Genomic DNA, 17,042 nt, shown 5'->3' on the forward strand with positions numbered 1-17,042 from the left:
GACATCTGAATAGCTTAAATCGTTAGCTCAGGAATTAAATCCAAGAATTAAAAGGAGCTATTAGGCTCTGATACCACTTGAAAAGGCCAAGCTATATGTCCTAGAGGGGGGGTGAATAGGACAATGCCAAATAAAAACTTATAACAGCGGAATAATAAAGAAAATGATAGCCAAATTAAATAATAATGCAGGAAAGAAAAACAATCTCAAATTTCAGATCTTGAGAGGTTGATACAAACGTTATTCTAAGGACAACCTTACACCAAAAATAGAGTTTATGGTAGGACAACCTTATTTCTAGAAAGGTCTTTGTATCAAGTCTCAAATCGAAGAGGAATACAAAAACAAATATGAACTGAATTGAAATAACTTGTAATTAAAGATGTATTGTTCTAGGGACAGCCATACACCATAAAAATGGCAGGGCAACCTTGCTGGAACAACTTTCAAAATGAAATTGAAAAACAAGCTTATAAAGGAATAGCAGAAAGTAAATTCTAAGCTATTACAACATTCTCACAAAGCTTGAAATAATTACAACATTCACCACCATACATACATCCCACAAAAAGAATAAAAATAATTAAAAGAATAAATCAATCAACCACAACTCAAAGGATTTATAGTGGTTCGCCTGTGTGTTCACCAACTGTTATCCAACAGCCACACAAAAAGCTACTCCACTCCTAATATCCTCACACAGGGGATATTAGCGTTCACTAAAGATAGGTTTTCCCAGGTTCACCCAAAACCCTTACAATTGTGTCTTTGTATGTGGGCTTACACAATTAAAAAAACCCCCACTTCTGAGTTTTCCTGGCTTTCCTCAGATAACCAATATAACAAGATTTTTCTGGCAAATCTTGAAAGAAACCAAAATAATAGAAAGGAATTTACAATATGTAAAATACCTGAATATCTCCTTGTAGCAGCCCGGTAGAACCAAGTTAGAGTAGATGATTGAATGTCCAAGTTCAATGTCCAGTACTCGATTACAATGGTTCTAATTCTAATAGATTTTAAATTAAACCAAACAGGGCTTGCCTTAATTGATTTTGATTCCAAAGAAAGGGAATAACAATTCCTCTTTTCAAATCAGATTGGAATATAAGAAACAAAATCAATTAAAATAAAGCTAAGGAAAGAAGATATTAAATAAGCACACTTAGCTTGGATGGAGCGCAGAATTATTTCTCAGAAGTTCGACGAAGATTGGCTTGAATACTATAATTAAATCGATGATTTCTTCTGAGATTCGTGCACTATTTATAGGTGAGAAGATCAGGTCTTCGACTGGTCTAGAGTGCTCTTCGACTAGTCGAAGCCATAACAGATATTTGAAAGATTAGGCGGGATAAGCGCAGACCGTTCTACGACTGGTCGTAGCCCTCCTACGACTGGTCGTAGGTCACCTACGACTGGTCGTAGGTCCTGCAAAAGTTCGCTGGACTTCGAGTCGTAGATTCTACGACTGGTCGAAGATGCAGAAACACTGTTCCTACGACTGGTCGAACAGATTCCAGGACTAGTCGAAGGCTAGATTTTATCCTGAATTTGTAACAAACTTACGATCGATCGAGGAATTTCTTAGACTGGTCGAAGCAAGTCTAGGACTAGTCGAAGCAGACCTAAGACTGGTCGAAGAACAGACCAATCACATGTAAAATAACATTCGACTTATGTATCCGAAATGACCTACTTCTAAGGTCATCCTATGGTCAAACAAACCTCAATCATGAAGTATGGACATTGAAACAAGAGACCATGAAGAATGAGCCTTGAAGTCTTGATGTAGACTAAACCTTGAAGTAGCTCAATCATGAAAGTGGCTTGAGTTTCAGCTTGAGTCTTGAGTTCAGCTTGAGTCTTGCCTTGTACTTTCTTTTTCTTTTCAGCTTGAGTCTTGTGAGCAGTTCTTGCATTCAAGAGTCTTGTCTTGTGATCAGTTCTTTCATTCAAGATCCTGAGTCTTGTACTTGAGAGCTTTGCTTGATGTGAGCTTAGCTTGTTCATATATGTTGATCCTTGAGAGAGCTTCACTTATGCAAGTTATATATAACAGAGTATAATAGTGATTTTGGCACTACAAATTTGACAACAAACAGGGATATAAACTATAGCACTTACAGTAGCCCACATGGGGCGTCCCATATGGGCCTAGGCGGTCCAAGGCCTAGACGGCCTGGCTATACATACATCAAGGTGGGCTCCACGTACACTAAAGTGGGTCCCACAGGGGATGTACACATAAGGTGGACCCTCCCTACGTGGTCCACCCATGGATGGGATGGTTGGGATATACAGCACATCAAGGTGGGCCCATGAAGCAGGCTGGACGCCCCAGCCTGGGCGTCCCTGCCTAGCTGGCCATTCCCAGCCGCACCACGGCCAGGTCAAATGTCCCTTGGGTATGAAATTTTACAGAGTGACACTTTCATAGGTGGGTCACACCCTCACAAAACTTTAGAATTTTTTTATATTCTTAAGTATTTTAATTAATTTTAAAAAAATAGTATGTCCAAAAAATCGGACAGACCTGGACGTCCCAACATGGTGGGCCAGTCCGGCCCTCTCCACGGTGTGCATAGGGGTCCATTGGCCCTAAAAATTGGTATGTGGGTCCCAACATGGGTGTATCCCCTCCTTATAAATTTTCATAATTTTAAGATACCCAAAAGTATTTTAATTAATTTGAAGGATACAATCTGTATAGGGTGGAGTATTGCTGGAATATGATTGTGCTGAATTTGGGCCATTCCAATGGGTGGGTCCTGCGCCTCCAAAATTCTAGAAATTGAGGGACAAGGTCTCTCATCATATATACAATAAGATTAAATCCAAAAAAGGTGGCCCACCATCATCAAAATAATTTATGAATTTCAGTTTACAACAGTCTACATTATTGGACTGCACAGCAGAAAATCAGGCTGACCACCCCTCTTGGCCCACCCTTTTGGATAACCAAGTGGAGTCAGTTGGGGCTAAAATTTGGCATAATTATAGGTGGGGTCCACACCTTCAAGAAACATCTATTACATGAGACTAAACACCCCTCTAGATGACCCAAAAATCTGGACTCAAGATGACCCAAAAATCTGTCTAGACAGTTCTGGACAACAACATATAATTGAAAATAAGTAAATATAAACACTATTTAAAAGGCGATTTAATCCTATGGACCACCCCAGTGGGCCCCACAAACATCCAGACCCTTTCAATTACAAAACACCCCTTGCATGTGCCCCATATAGGTGGATTAGGGGGCTCCAACGTCCAAGGGTGGACTGTCATGGACGTCCACCCTCCATGGATGGTTTGGATATTTTTGGTCTATAAAGTGGGTCACACACTTATGATCAGAAGGTTATCAACAAAGGAAAATAAGGATTCTGCCACAAGGGAAGGGTCTCCGCCATATTAAGGCCCTTCCCCTCATCACTCATGCACACACATTCCACTATCACAAGATATACAAGATCTACATGATCATAGGATTCCTACTTGAGATCTATGGTGGAGATGCAATCTCCACCAAGGATCAAGGGTCTAGATGACCCAAAGATCCCTGATCAAAGAAGGAAAAGCTATGCAGGAGTCCATGAAGAATGACCCCTTGCATGGAACATGCATGCAAGTAAGACGAGCTATGAGCCCCATCCATGAAATCTTGGGGGCCACCACCATCATTGATGGGCCCCACAAGCATCAACATAAAAAAAGGGAAGAACAAGTAAGAAATGGAAGAAATCTGAATTTGCAATTGCATGCACACCTACCTTAAGATCTCTATCAAAACTCCACTCCAAGCTTGTAACTATCCAAGGAAGCAAGATGAAGGGTTGAGATGGGTTTTCAATGGAGGGATTGAAGGGAAAAAGGAGGAGAAGGGGCTGAAAAAGAGGGAAAATGGGGCTGAATTTTTTTTTGCAAGAGAGAAAGAAAGAGAGAAGAGAGTAGAGAGACAGGAGAGGGAAAGTATGGAAATTTGCTAGAAAAGAGAGAGAGGGAGAGTAATCATGACTCTCTCTCCTAGATAAGAGAAAAATCATCATAGCCTATGGTGATATAAACTATGTTGCTAAGCTAGAGTAGGGATGGGTAGTATGTGAGTGGTTGGTGGTGTAGGATATGGGGGGGTTTAGATAGTGTATGAGTGGTGTGTGTTGGAATTTGCAGAAAAGAGGGTGGCCACCTTTAAAAACATGCCCTCCACACTAGGTGGGCCACATGATCATGCTTAAAGGCTACAAATGAGATGCACACAACTTATGATCCACACATCGGATGGACGCACAAGACGCGTTGTTAGAACCGTGGCAACGATGCGGTCACAATGGCATAGGTCTCAACTCGATCCGAGTTGGGTCTTCACAACTCGGCTCACAAATGACTGCAAACACTATCTAAGGGTCACGGATCACCGGGATTCGACCGGTAGGACCAAGATGGATGGAATGCATACTTACACCCACATGCACACAAGCGAACTCGGGTCGGGTCTCACATCAACCATTCCTAGCCACATCAAACGTTATAATTAATTATAGGAATGGGATTATGAAACTATTATTTGGGAACATGACACTTGAGCCGGACATGTTTAACATGTGCAAACAATCGACGGATGGTGATGATGCCTACGAAGTTAAATAGATTAACTCATTCATGGGAGATAAGTCGCTTTTGACTTTATCCTCTGACACTTTAGAGATGTACATGGCCCACTCCACTAATTTAGATGATGACATGATTAGGGAGATGGATGACATTCTTAATGTTGTGTTAGTACTTGAAACTAACCGGTGGAGGCCTGAATTTTAAAGATTTCCCCAAACTAACATAAAGCCTCTACTATTTAGTGTCAAGTCATCGAAGCTTTACCTAAAATCATTGCCTGTTGGTCTTAAATATTCCTATTTATTTCAAGATAAAACAAATTCGGTGGTGATTTCATCACACTTGGATGAAGAATAAGAGAGTATGCTCATTTCTACTCTCAAAAAACATAAAAGAGCCCTTTGAAGGACAATTACGAACCTCAAGGGAATCGATCCTTTGATTTGAAATCACCACATTCACCTTTATAATGTGAAAACATCTAGATAACCACAACGCTAGTTAAATCCAAACATGAAAGAAGCGGTTAAAGATGAGGTGTTAAAGTCATTAGATGTGGGTATCATATACCCTATATCCGATAGCCAATGGGCGAGTCCAACATAGGTAGTACCCAAGAAATTTGGGATCACCATCGTGGCCAATGTTGATAATGAACTTGTGCCAACTAGACTCACTAATGGTTGAAAAATGTGCCTTGACTATCAAAAATTGAATATAGTCACAATGAAGGACCACTTCCTTTTACCTTTTGTTGATTGGATTTGTAAGTTGAGCTACAGATGTCTTAGAAGTGGGGTGAATAGGACTAAACTAATTTTTTTATAATCAATCACAAAAAATAAATTGACAATAGCAATAGATATTGAAATCTTGATTTCAATTAAGTCATAGGACAACCTTATTTCATGAAATCCTTGAATCCAATATATATTTCAAGATAATAAAACCATGATTAAATTTATCAATCACCACAATACACAGAGAGTTATAGTGGTTCGGTGTATAACACACACCTACTCCACTCCCAAAATTACTACTCCAAGTATTTTTGGTTTTCCACTATTTTCAAGGTTTTCACAGGAACACATCGACAACCTCTTACAGTTCTTATGATTTTTATAGACTAACCACAACAAAACCTCAAGTGATTTTCATGGGCTTATCACTCCACAACCCGATTAGATTTTCAGGAAATCTCAACAAAACCAAACTAAAAGTAATATACTGAAAATAAAAACTTATCTTCTCGTAGATGAATGTTGATGCGAAGATACTGATAAAGCCTTTTTGAAGAAAATGCTTCTGCAGCAATCATTTTCCATAGATGATGATGGACCAATGTGCACAACCAAGAAGGATCTAAGAATATATGATTTCTAAAAGAATCCTAAAAGTTGCAGATTCAATCATCTATTCTCAAGTTGAGTATAACGCACTCTCTAATTGAATTTAAATCTACTTGAGAAAAGAATTGAATAAGCTACAAAATAATATAGGAATGAAATGCAAATAGCTTTAAACAAACTAGAATCTCTCTTTTGTTTGTGGAAAAATTCTCTGTAATTTTTGTGTTTTTAAAACAATGAGAAATTGTCTCTATTTATAGCCAAAGATTTGGATCTTTGGTCATCTTAAGAATCCCTTTGGCTAGCCGGATTTCTACAATATTGTTCCAACAACTATCAGATTTCACAGGATTTGATTTTATCAAAAATTCGATTGGCCTGAGTAAATCTCTGGTTGGCTAGAGCAAGCTTCGGCTGGTCAAAGACAGGGTTCGGCTGGCCTAAGCTTCTAAAAATCAAAAAATATGCATTGTTGTAAACTTAACCTGGGTCGACCTCGGGCTGACTTGAGCTGGGTTCGGCTGGCCGAAGCTCTACGAGAAACAAAAGATTTTTGTTGGTGGAAACTTCACCTAGGTTGATCTTAGGCTGACTCGAGATGGTTCGATTAGCCGAAGGTGTGGTTGGGCTGGTCAAACACCTTGATTTTTCAAGTAAAATTTCCACAAGTTAACACTTAAAAAAATCATAAAGATCAACCACACTTAGCTTAGATGGAGCACAGAATTATCTCTCAGAAGTTTGACGAAGATTGGCTTGAATACTTTAATTAAATCGATAATTTCTTCTGAGATTCGTGCACTATTTATAGGTGAGAAGATCGGGTCTTCGACTGGTCTAGAGTGCTCTTCGACTAGTCGAAGCAGTAACAGATATTTGAAAGATTAGGCGGGATATGCTCTGACCGTTCTACGACTGGTCGTAGCTTTCCTACGACTGGTCGTAGGTCACCTACGACTGGTCGTAGGTTTCCTTCGACTGGTCGTAGGTCCTGTAAACCATCGCTGGACTTCGAGTCGAAGGTTGTACGACTGGTCGAAGATCAGTCGACACTGTTCCTACGACTGGTCGAACAGATTCCAGGACTAGTCGGCTAGATTTTATCCTAATTTGTAACAAACTTACGATTGGTCGAGGAAGCCCTAGGACTGGTCGAAGCAAGTCTAGGACTAGTCGAAGAAGGCCTAAGACTAGTCGAAGAACAGACCAATCACATGAAAAATAACATTCGACTTATGTATCCGAAATGACCTACTTCTAAGGTCAACCTATGGTCAAACAAACCTCAATCATGAAGTATGGACATTGAAGCATTAGGAACAAGTGACCTTGAAGTATCAGTCTTGAAGTCTTGATGTAGTTGAACTCTTCATGTAACTCAATCTTGAAAGTGGCTTGAGTTTCAGCTTGAGTCTTGAGTTCAGCTTGAGTCTTGTCTAGTGAGCAGTTCTTTCATTCCAGAGTCTTGTCTTGTGAGCAGTTCTTTCATTCCAGAGTCTTGTCTTGTGAGCAGTTCTTTCATTCCAGAGTCTTGTCTTGTGAGCAGTTCTTTCATTCAAGATCTTGAGTCTTGTACTTGAGAGCTTTGCTTGTTGTGAGCTTAGCTTGTTTATGAATGTTGATCCTTGAGAGAGCTTCACTTATGCAAGTTATATATAACAGAGTATAATAGTGATTTTGGCCCTACAAATTTGACAACAAAGAGGGATAGAAACTATAGCACTTACAATATGTCCATTCATCTTATTGATCTCGTCTATAAGGACTGACCTTCTAATATGATGGAGGTCTATCAATCCATTTATTACTTTCTTAGGATTAGGTTAGAATAGTTAGGTTTTTTTAGTTTTGTTTAGTATTAATCCTTTTTATTTTCGGGACTGTCCATCAATCTTCCTTAGGTACTCTCTCTCCTACTCATTCCTCTTTTATTTTCGTTGTCTCATATTATGATGCATTACATATATTTTACATTGAGGACAACGTAGATTTAGGTTGGGGGAGATTAGATGGAACTAATTAGTATTTTCTTGATTTTGAGAAAAAAAATAATTTTTTTTATTTTATAGATTTCAAAACTTTTTTAGAAGATTGATATTCTATATATCTGAATAAATTTGAATGTAAAATGATAAGATACAAAGTAATTTTTGAAATTCTAAAGTCTAGTTGATTAGTATATTTTTAAACAAGTTCTTTTAATTAATTATTTGACAAAAAATCTAAACATCAATTGAGCCTAATTCGCATTTCATGTCTGACTCATATTCTATAAAGTTAACTTGAATTCTTAAATGTTTAACTTAATGATTATTTAAAAAGTGTTAGGAACCAAGTCTGGAGATCCTTATATACCCTTGATATAAAAAGAAGAAAAGTACCAGCTAAAAAATAGTTGAAATCGAAAATGGCTACCTGTTATATGTGATTGAATGAAAAAATAATGCAAAGTAAGAAAGAAAAAAATATAGAAGAGAATATAGTGTGAAAGTCGTCGATGAAAAATAAAAATAAATAAATAAATAAATAACTGGAAAGATATGTGAAAAATGTAAGACCCGACCCGAGTACATGTGTGTGTGTGTATGCATTCATTTCTCTTGGTCCCACGGTCCTACCGGTCGAATCCCAGTGACCTGCGACCTTCGGATAGTGTTTGCGGTCATCCTTAAGTCCGGTCAAGTTGACCCGACCCAGATCGACCTGAAACTTATGCCATCTTGTCCGTATCGTCATTGCGGTTCCAATGATGCGTCCCGTGCGTCCATCTTATATGTAGATCATAAGATGTAAGCATTTCATTTTTAGCCCTTTGATCATGATCATGTAGCCCACTTAGAGAGATATGCACATTTCCCAAGATGGCCTACCCATTTACTCAATTTCCAACACACACTACTTAGAGTTCCATCTACCACACTACCCACATCCCTAACACTACCCATCCCTAACCTATAGCCCCTATATAGCCCTTCTTTTGCTAGCCCATGATGAGCTCTCTAACCCAAGCCTCCCTACCCTAGATAGAGAGAAAGCATGATGGTTGCTCTTCTCAAGCCATTTGTAATGATGGGCTTACTACAACAACTCCCCTCTCTCTTCTCTCCCTCTCATTTTCTCCCTTCTCACTTCCATTTCTCCCTAGCAAGAGAGGGTGGGACGTCCCCACCAGCCCATCACCATTTCAGCCCCCCTTCTCCCATATTTCCTCCCCATCTATCCATTGAAAACCCATCTAACCATCAATCTTGCTTGTTTGGAGCCTTAGAAGCCTAGAGTTGGAGTTTTGGTAGAGATCCAAGGTGGTTGCTCCTCTAGATGTGTAATTTCTTTTCTCTAGTATAGATCTCCTTATTTCTTTCATTTGAGAAGTGTAGGACCCACCAATCAATGGTGGAAATCCTACACCATCCCTTGATGTGGCCAAATGGCCTATCTTATGCATTCATGTCCCATGCATGGGATTTTCCCTCTATGGGCCCCATCATGGAGGTTTTCTTTGGATTTCATAGCATAAAGGGTCATCTAGACCTTGGAATCATGGTTGGGATGGCATTCCAACTATTCATCTTGATTATAGGACATACATGATGTAGATATATGTTGTAATCTTATATTAATGAAGATGTGTGGTGTGATTGTTCTAGGGAGGGCTCATTAGTGGCGGAGCCCTTTCCCTATGGGCGGGATGTTCTTCTTCTCTCCCTTTTTTGCTTATTTTTTATAATAATATGTGTGGCCCATTTGGTGGGCCTGGGACATCCAGAAAATCCAGTAATGGTGGGATGCCCCTACCACCCATTTCTTGATTTGGGGTGTCCTACTTGCTGCATATTTGATGCATGCAAAGTGTTTTGGCTTGAGGCCTTGATCTAGACATTAGTGGGCCCACTAAGGAAGGCCACACCACCCTTGATTTGATGCATATGTCCAGATATGGGCTGATATGCCCAGCCATACATGGCTGCCCAAAATTTTGGACAATTTTATTGGACTGTCATAGCTAATTTTTGGGATGGAGTTTGCCCATGTTTGTGGGTTCTTTTCTCCCTGATGTGGGGTATCCTTTGGAGTAGTGGACCCCACCTTGAAGTACCCTAAACCCCTCCTCCATCTGTCCATCCAAAGGCACCCAAAAATGCAAGCCCATGGGGGTGGACGATCCACCATGCTGGACCGTCCAGCCCTATAGAATGAAAGGAAAACATAAATTTCAGTTTGGATTTTGAGGGGTGGGCCACCGTTTGTGGACCCCACCTTACTATATCTTCCAGCAAAAATATTAACCACTCATCCCTCCCCTTTTGGACAAGATTGGGCCCACTTTATTTGGGTGTACATTGTATAGACAGCAACATTTTTTTTATGTAGTAGATTTTCTATTTAGACCTTGCTATCCATGTGTTTGCTTCATGTTTTGCTTGGGTTTATGCCTTCCTAATTGGCCCATCTTGTGGCCATCATGTAGGGACCCATCTCAGGCATGTGGGTCACCCTTCTTTCACCCAAAATTGGGGTGTTTTGCAGCTAGACCGGCAGCCCACAGCTGGACGTTTCAGCTGGGCTGATGTCCAGGCATGGGCTAGCTGTCCACCCCTTTTGGCCCACCTTGATGTATGGTTTTATCCAAGCCGTTCCCCCCTTTCATGTGTCCCACTTGGACATGGCCCATTCCCTAGTGGGACGTCCACAAGTGGAGCCCACTTTGGTGTTTGCATGGGGCAGCCGTCCAAGCCCCCATGACCGTCCACTAAGGACGCCCAGCCTATTGGGCTACTACTGGACCTCCAGTCCAGCAGCATGACCCACTTGATATGTGTTGTATCCACTCCCTAGATCTAGTGGGACCCATTGTGACATGTATGGGTCATCAAGGAACACAATTTTTACATAAATTAAATTATTGCTGGATTCCAGCAAGCCTAGAAAGTGGATGGGCTGGAATTTCAGCAATAGGCTCAAAGTTACTGCCCATATTTCTATATTTTGGGGCAGCATGGCCCACCAGATTTGGGGATGTTTGCACACACATCTTGCCCTATTTCTTATCATGCTTTGGGCTTAATTAGTGCACATTTGAGGCCCACACAGTTGGATTTTTATTGGGTCCATTTTTTTAAGCTAATTGTTGGACTTTTAGGCTTTATTGGGCTGGAACTTTCTAGATACGCCCATTGGACCTTTGGGCCTATATTTATCACATTATTATAATGTATTTATGGGCCAAATTACACAAGTAGTTGGGCCTTTGATTGCCCACCAAATTAACCAAATACTTGGGCCAAGTTGCAAGGCCCGATTCACTTGATTTAAGCTTAAGGATTTGCCCATATGGTTGAAATAACAGGCTGCCCATTAGGCCCACCATAATATGTGGATTTATGACCTTTATGATTGGGCCCAAACCTTACTTATGGACCCACAATATTGCCTATGAGCTGAGCTTTATATGATTGCCCACTAGCCCATGATTGGTATAGGCCTTGGGCCTTGATTCGTATTTGGTTAAAGGCGGGCTACCTCTTGGGAACCAGTTGAGGTTGGATGTCCTCCTTGGTGATCCTAGGGTAGGCCCATGGGTTGCTATGGGTGGTTTAATGCCCACCATAAGCCCTTGCTAGGACCGCTTATTCCTTTAACTTATGACTAGTCCTTCTTAGTTTGTGGGCTACCCCAATCTATTGGGCCCCCACTAGCGGATTGCTCCTTAGAATATTTGCCTATATATCTAGACTTAGTCCCTCTTTGGGAAGGAGGAGTGTATTCCACATCATCATCGCCATGTGGTGCACCTATTTCACCCTCATGACCCATGTGCATCATTGCGTTGTTGGATTACATTAGTGTGGGGTCATTGGGTTGGTATGATAGAGGGATGGAGTTTTTCCCTCTTGTGCACATTGAGTGCTTGGAGCTAGTGCATGTTTGATATGCATGATTTATGCATCCGGCATCGTATCTTATAGATATTATCGCCCTTGCTTCACCAGGGTCTTACCTCCACAGGTATATTCGTAGATGGCTGTATGTGAACACCAAAAATATATTATTTGAGCATTTGAGGTACATAGGATATCCCTGTGTGAAAGTCCCTAAACCTTCAAGGTACCTAGAAGACGCCTCAACGCTGTAACCGAGTGGAAATTATGAGCACTTGAGCGCCTTACACCGTTAGGCCGCGTCTCCCACTGTCATGTAGTTGGTTGAGATAGGATGTGGCCTTATCCGCTTAAGTGAGAGGGCATTGCTAGGCTGAGTCTAACCAGCTCGTGAATGGGTCCGCTACCGTCGAGTCTTGCTAGTTACGGGTTATCCATGGGCAGGTAGTGAGGTCTCCTATGCTCGTTTGACTGTGCGAGTCTGTAAAGCGGCAATCATCCTACAGTGTACTTAACCCCGGTGGATTTCTTATGATGGAATTGTACTTGATATGGGGACTGGTTATGAGCATTAGCATTACTTCTGTGTAAGCCTTATTGCATTGCATAGCCTTGGTATGGCTTCCTGCATTCATGGCTTAGCTTGGGTAAGGCTAGTGATATTGACATTGATCGTGTTTCCCTTCTACATCTCCTATTATTCTTCTGTGCACATTGTCACACACCTTTACCACCCTCTAAGCTTTCTATAATCTTATGCACGATTGATGCGTGTAGGATATCCTAGGTCAGCGCAGTAGCGATGGAGCTGTGGATTTGGTTGGCGCGAGCTAAGGACCTCTTGCAGACCCTTCCTTTCCTCTCTCTACATTATGTATTTCCTTTTGAACCCTGTACCTGTAAAGTTTAAATTCATAGTGAATTTTACAGTGCTAGGACCGCTTTTTCCTTTAACTTATGACTAGTCTTTCTTAGTTTGTGGGCTACCCCAATCTATTGGGCCCCCACTAGCGGATTGCTCCTTAGAATATTTGCCTATATATCTAGACTTAGTCCCTCTTTGGGAAGGAGGAGTGTATTCCACATCATCATCGCCATGTGGTGCACCTATTTCACCCTCATGACCCATGTGCATCATTGCGTTGTTGGATTACATTAGTGTGGGGTCATTGGGTTGGTATGATAGAGGGATGGAGTTTTTCCCTCTTGTGCACATTGAGTGCTTGGAGCTAGTGCATGTTTGATATGCATGATTTATGCATCCGGCATCGTATCTTATAGATATTATTGCCCTTGCTTCACCAGGGTCTTACCTCCACAGGTATATTCGTAGATGGCTGTATGTGAACACCGAAAATATATTATTTGAGCATTTGAAGTACATAGGATATCCCTGTGTGAAAGTCCCTAAACCTTCAAGGTACCTAGAAGACGCCTCAACGCCGTAACCGAGTGGAAATTATGAGCACTTGAGCGCCTTACACCGTTAGGCCGCGTCTCCCACTGTCATGTAGTTGGTTGAGATAGGATGTGGCCTTATCCGCTTAAGTGAGAGGGCATTGCTAGGCTGAGTCTAACCAGCTCGTGAATGGGTCCGCTACCGTCGAGTCTTGCTAGTTACGGGTTATCCATGGGCAGGTAGTGAGGTCTCCTATGCTCGTTTGACTGTGCGAGTCTGTAAAGCGGCAATCATCCTACAGTGTACTTAACCCCGGTGGATTTCTTATGATGGAATTGTACTTGATATGGGGACTGGTTATGAGCATTAGCATTACTTCTGTGTAAGCCTTATTGCATTGCATAGCCTTGGTATGGCTTCCTGCATTCATGGCTTAGCTTGGGTAAGGCTAGTGATATTGACATTGATCGTGTTTCCCTTCTACATCTCCTATTATTCTTCTGTGCACCATTGTCACACACCTTTACCACCCTCTAAGCTTTCTATAATCTTATGCACGATTGATGCGTGTAGGATATCCTAGGTCAGCGCAGTAGCGGTGGAGCTGTGGATTTGGTTGGCGCGAGCTAAGGACCTCTTGCAGACCCTTCCTTTCCTCTCTCTACATTATGTATTTCCTTTTGAACCCTGTACCTGTAAAGTTTAAATTCATAGTGAATTTTACAGTGTGTTCATTGGCTTATTTTGAAGATTTATTTGCTATGATCTTGAGTATGCTCTATTGGATTGGAATTGTGATATAGAAATCCTCCTTGTAGGATCCCAAGATCGGAATCCTGCCTCAGGAGCCAAAAATGGGGTGCTACAGAGGTTGTTGCGGCCGGAACCGGCTATCGGGTTCCTTGTGAATCCAATCACCGAGTCTGGGGCATGACAAAAAATGAGAAGGGTTCAGAATCTGTAACTTATGTTGATCTATCCACTTTGAGGAAATCATCATAGTTAGTATTATGGAGAAAAAATTTGAACTATTAATGGAGTATAAGTTAGAAATTCACTGACCATACTAGGAACTTAATGTTTGAATGTATTGTGCTAATTAATTATGAAAGGGAACTGAGTTTAATGGTTTATTAGTGATATTAGGTTCTAGACTGACATAGTTCATCCTTGTATCTTTAATTCTTGTTTATATATGTATAGGGCTGCACATAATGTTATTTTTCTGAGAAATGTTTGAATTTTAGATATTGGAGATTAGTTTTTTGCATATTTTGCTCGGGAAACATAAAATGTTGGTCAGGGGGTGTGTCGAGTGTGAAATATTATATATTTTTCCCTTGTTATGTGTTGGTTTTATAAGCATAGATGCGTTTAATCGATTCAATCACGCATATTTTTCTATGTGAGATGATTTGGAGAGTTAAGATGAAAAGGACGCTTAAAGAGAAAATTAAATGCTCAAAGAATACCACAAGAAGATTTGGAGATTTTGAGGTGATTAATGAAGAATTAAAGTACCAAAGATCCAAGAAAACCAAGTGCAAAGGAGAGAGAAAAGACTCACTGAATCACAAAGAACTACAACGAAATAAATAGACCGTTTGCTCTCACCTAAGGTCGGTTCGGTCCGACCGAATGTGGACAAAACAGTCCAGTAACAAGCATTGATTTTTTGAGTTAATTCGGCTGCAATTGAAGACCAATTAGGTCATCCTGAAGTTGCGCTTGGTGCCACTGAAGCCATGTTTGGTGCAACCTAAGGAAGACAGAGACTTCCGATACAAATAGAAGAAATTCGGTTGCAACTAAGAGTTAATTCAGTGTGACCAAGCGCTATATTCGGTGTGACCAAAGCTTATCGTCGGATACAGTCAAAGCATAACAAAAATGCGTAAATTGATGTTGGTTCCAAGTCGGTTGCGATTTTTTCTATTTAAATAGATGTTTTAGGCTTTCTTAGATATGAAATATGGTAGAATGTGTAGAGAAAAGAGTTGTGGAGCCTCCGTAGAGTCCTTCAATCATTTAGTTCTAGTTAATTTTTATGTTTTTCCTTTTGGAGTTTTAGTTCAATCATGTCTTTGATTGGTTAATCTCTTAGCTATTGCTAAGAGATGAAGCTTGTAGTTATTCTTAATGCTTAGTTTACTTTAATTCAAGTATTTGATTTGAATGTTGAACAATTCATTGATACTTGGTTTGAATGAAGATTTATTTCTAGTTTACTTTGATCCATTGTCAACTCTGGACACATTGGATACTTGGGAATACTAAGAGTACTTTCTTATCTAATTTTTAAGAAATTGATCTGTAAAATTTATTTATCTATCATAGGTTCCGGACACGATAGATGCTTTTAATTCCCTACGATCAATACTTTGGTACATGATGTGGGAACCAATTTAATTGAAGTTCAAATCTGTTCTGGGTTTATGAATAATGATTTAACTGCTCTATTATTCAACTAGATAGAATAGGACTTCGATTCCGGTTGAGTTATATAATTGAATTAAGTTAATTAATATTAAGATATAACTATAAGTGAATCATTGGCACTCTAGTGTTTTATCCTTTATAGTTTCTCTCACAATTACTCCTTAAAGCAAATTTCAATAGTTAGTTTAATTCTATTTCTAATTTTAAAGTGTTCTAGAAATCACACAATTGTAAGTCCCTATGAGTACAACCTCGGTCTCACCGAGTTATTACTACATCGCAACCATATACTTAGGATTGTCGACCCTTAGGTTTGATCAATATGCTTATAGTGAAACCCAATTACTCTATGCTTTTCACGCACTCTCTCTCTCTCTCACGTGGTGTGGTTTATATAAGAAGATGCATAGTTAGAGAGAGGTGTTCTATTGCATTGATTCATCATCTAGGGTATTCTTTGGTTTGGGATTCCTCATATGATTGGGAGAGAAGTAAGCCTTGCATTTATATTTCTTTTATTTTTAGTGAAGAATAAATCTCTATATTGGCGTCCCTTGGAGTAGGCATACTATTGAACCACGCAAATCCTTATGCCTATTGTCTCTTGTTTTGGTTTAGATATTTTAGCTTTGGTTTAACCTTTTTCTTGTGTTTTTGGCTTCACCTACATTGACCATGTATGGGGTTTTTTTCTACAACAGTTAAGAGAATTAAGTCATGTTTAGATATAACTTCTATCTCTCCATGACACCAACGTTTTTTTAGGCCCGGGGAATTGTTGAATTCAATCAGCACTCCAACGTTTTTTGACAAGGCCTGTCCATCATAGACCCAATATAAGCCTCTATGGTCTACTTCGTGGGAGTGAGGAACCACGCACATAGAGCAGGAGTATCAATGGGCTTCCTAGCTTGGCTTGGGCTGGAGTACGAGGCCCAAGGACCAGGCTTGAGCCTAAATTTCAAGCCCATTTATAAATGGGCTGCGCTTGAACTAAGAAGCCCAAAGCTTATCAGCCGAACCCGCCCGGTAGGGTTTACAAATACATATCCCCAACACCCCTGGAGTGCCAGACCGCCAGATAAATATCCCTCCCTGGAGTGCCAGATTGAGTAAGGTAGGGGTAACAGCATAGTGGATGAGGCCTTGGCTTTGGGGCCCACCTTGATGTGTTATATATCAACACGGTCCATCTATTTTTCCAGATCATTTTAGGGCATTGTCCTAAAAATGAGGCAAATTCAAATCTCAGGTGTACCACACGGGAGGAAAATAGTAGTGATTGAACGTCCACCATTAAAAACTTCCTAGGGCCCACTGTAATGATTATTTGCCATCTAACATGTTGATAAGCTCACA

The sequence above is a fragment of the Magnolia sinica genome, chromosome 5 (assembly GCF_029962835.1).
Source record: "Magnolia sinica isolate HGM2019 chromosome 5, MsV1, whole genome shotgun sequence".
Classification (NCBI taxonomy): Eukaryota; Viridiplantae; Streptophyta; class Magnoliopsida; order Magnoliales; family Magnoliaceae; genus Magnolia; species Magnolia sinica.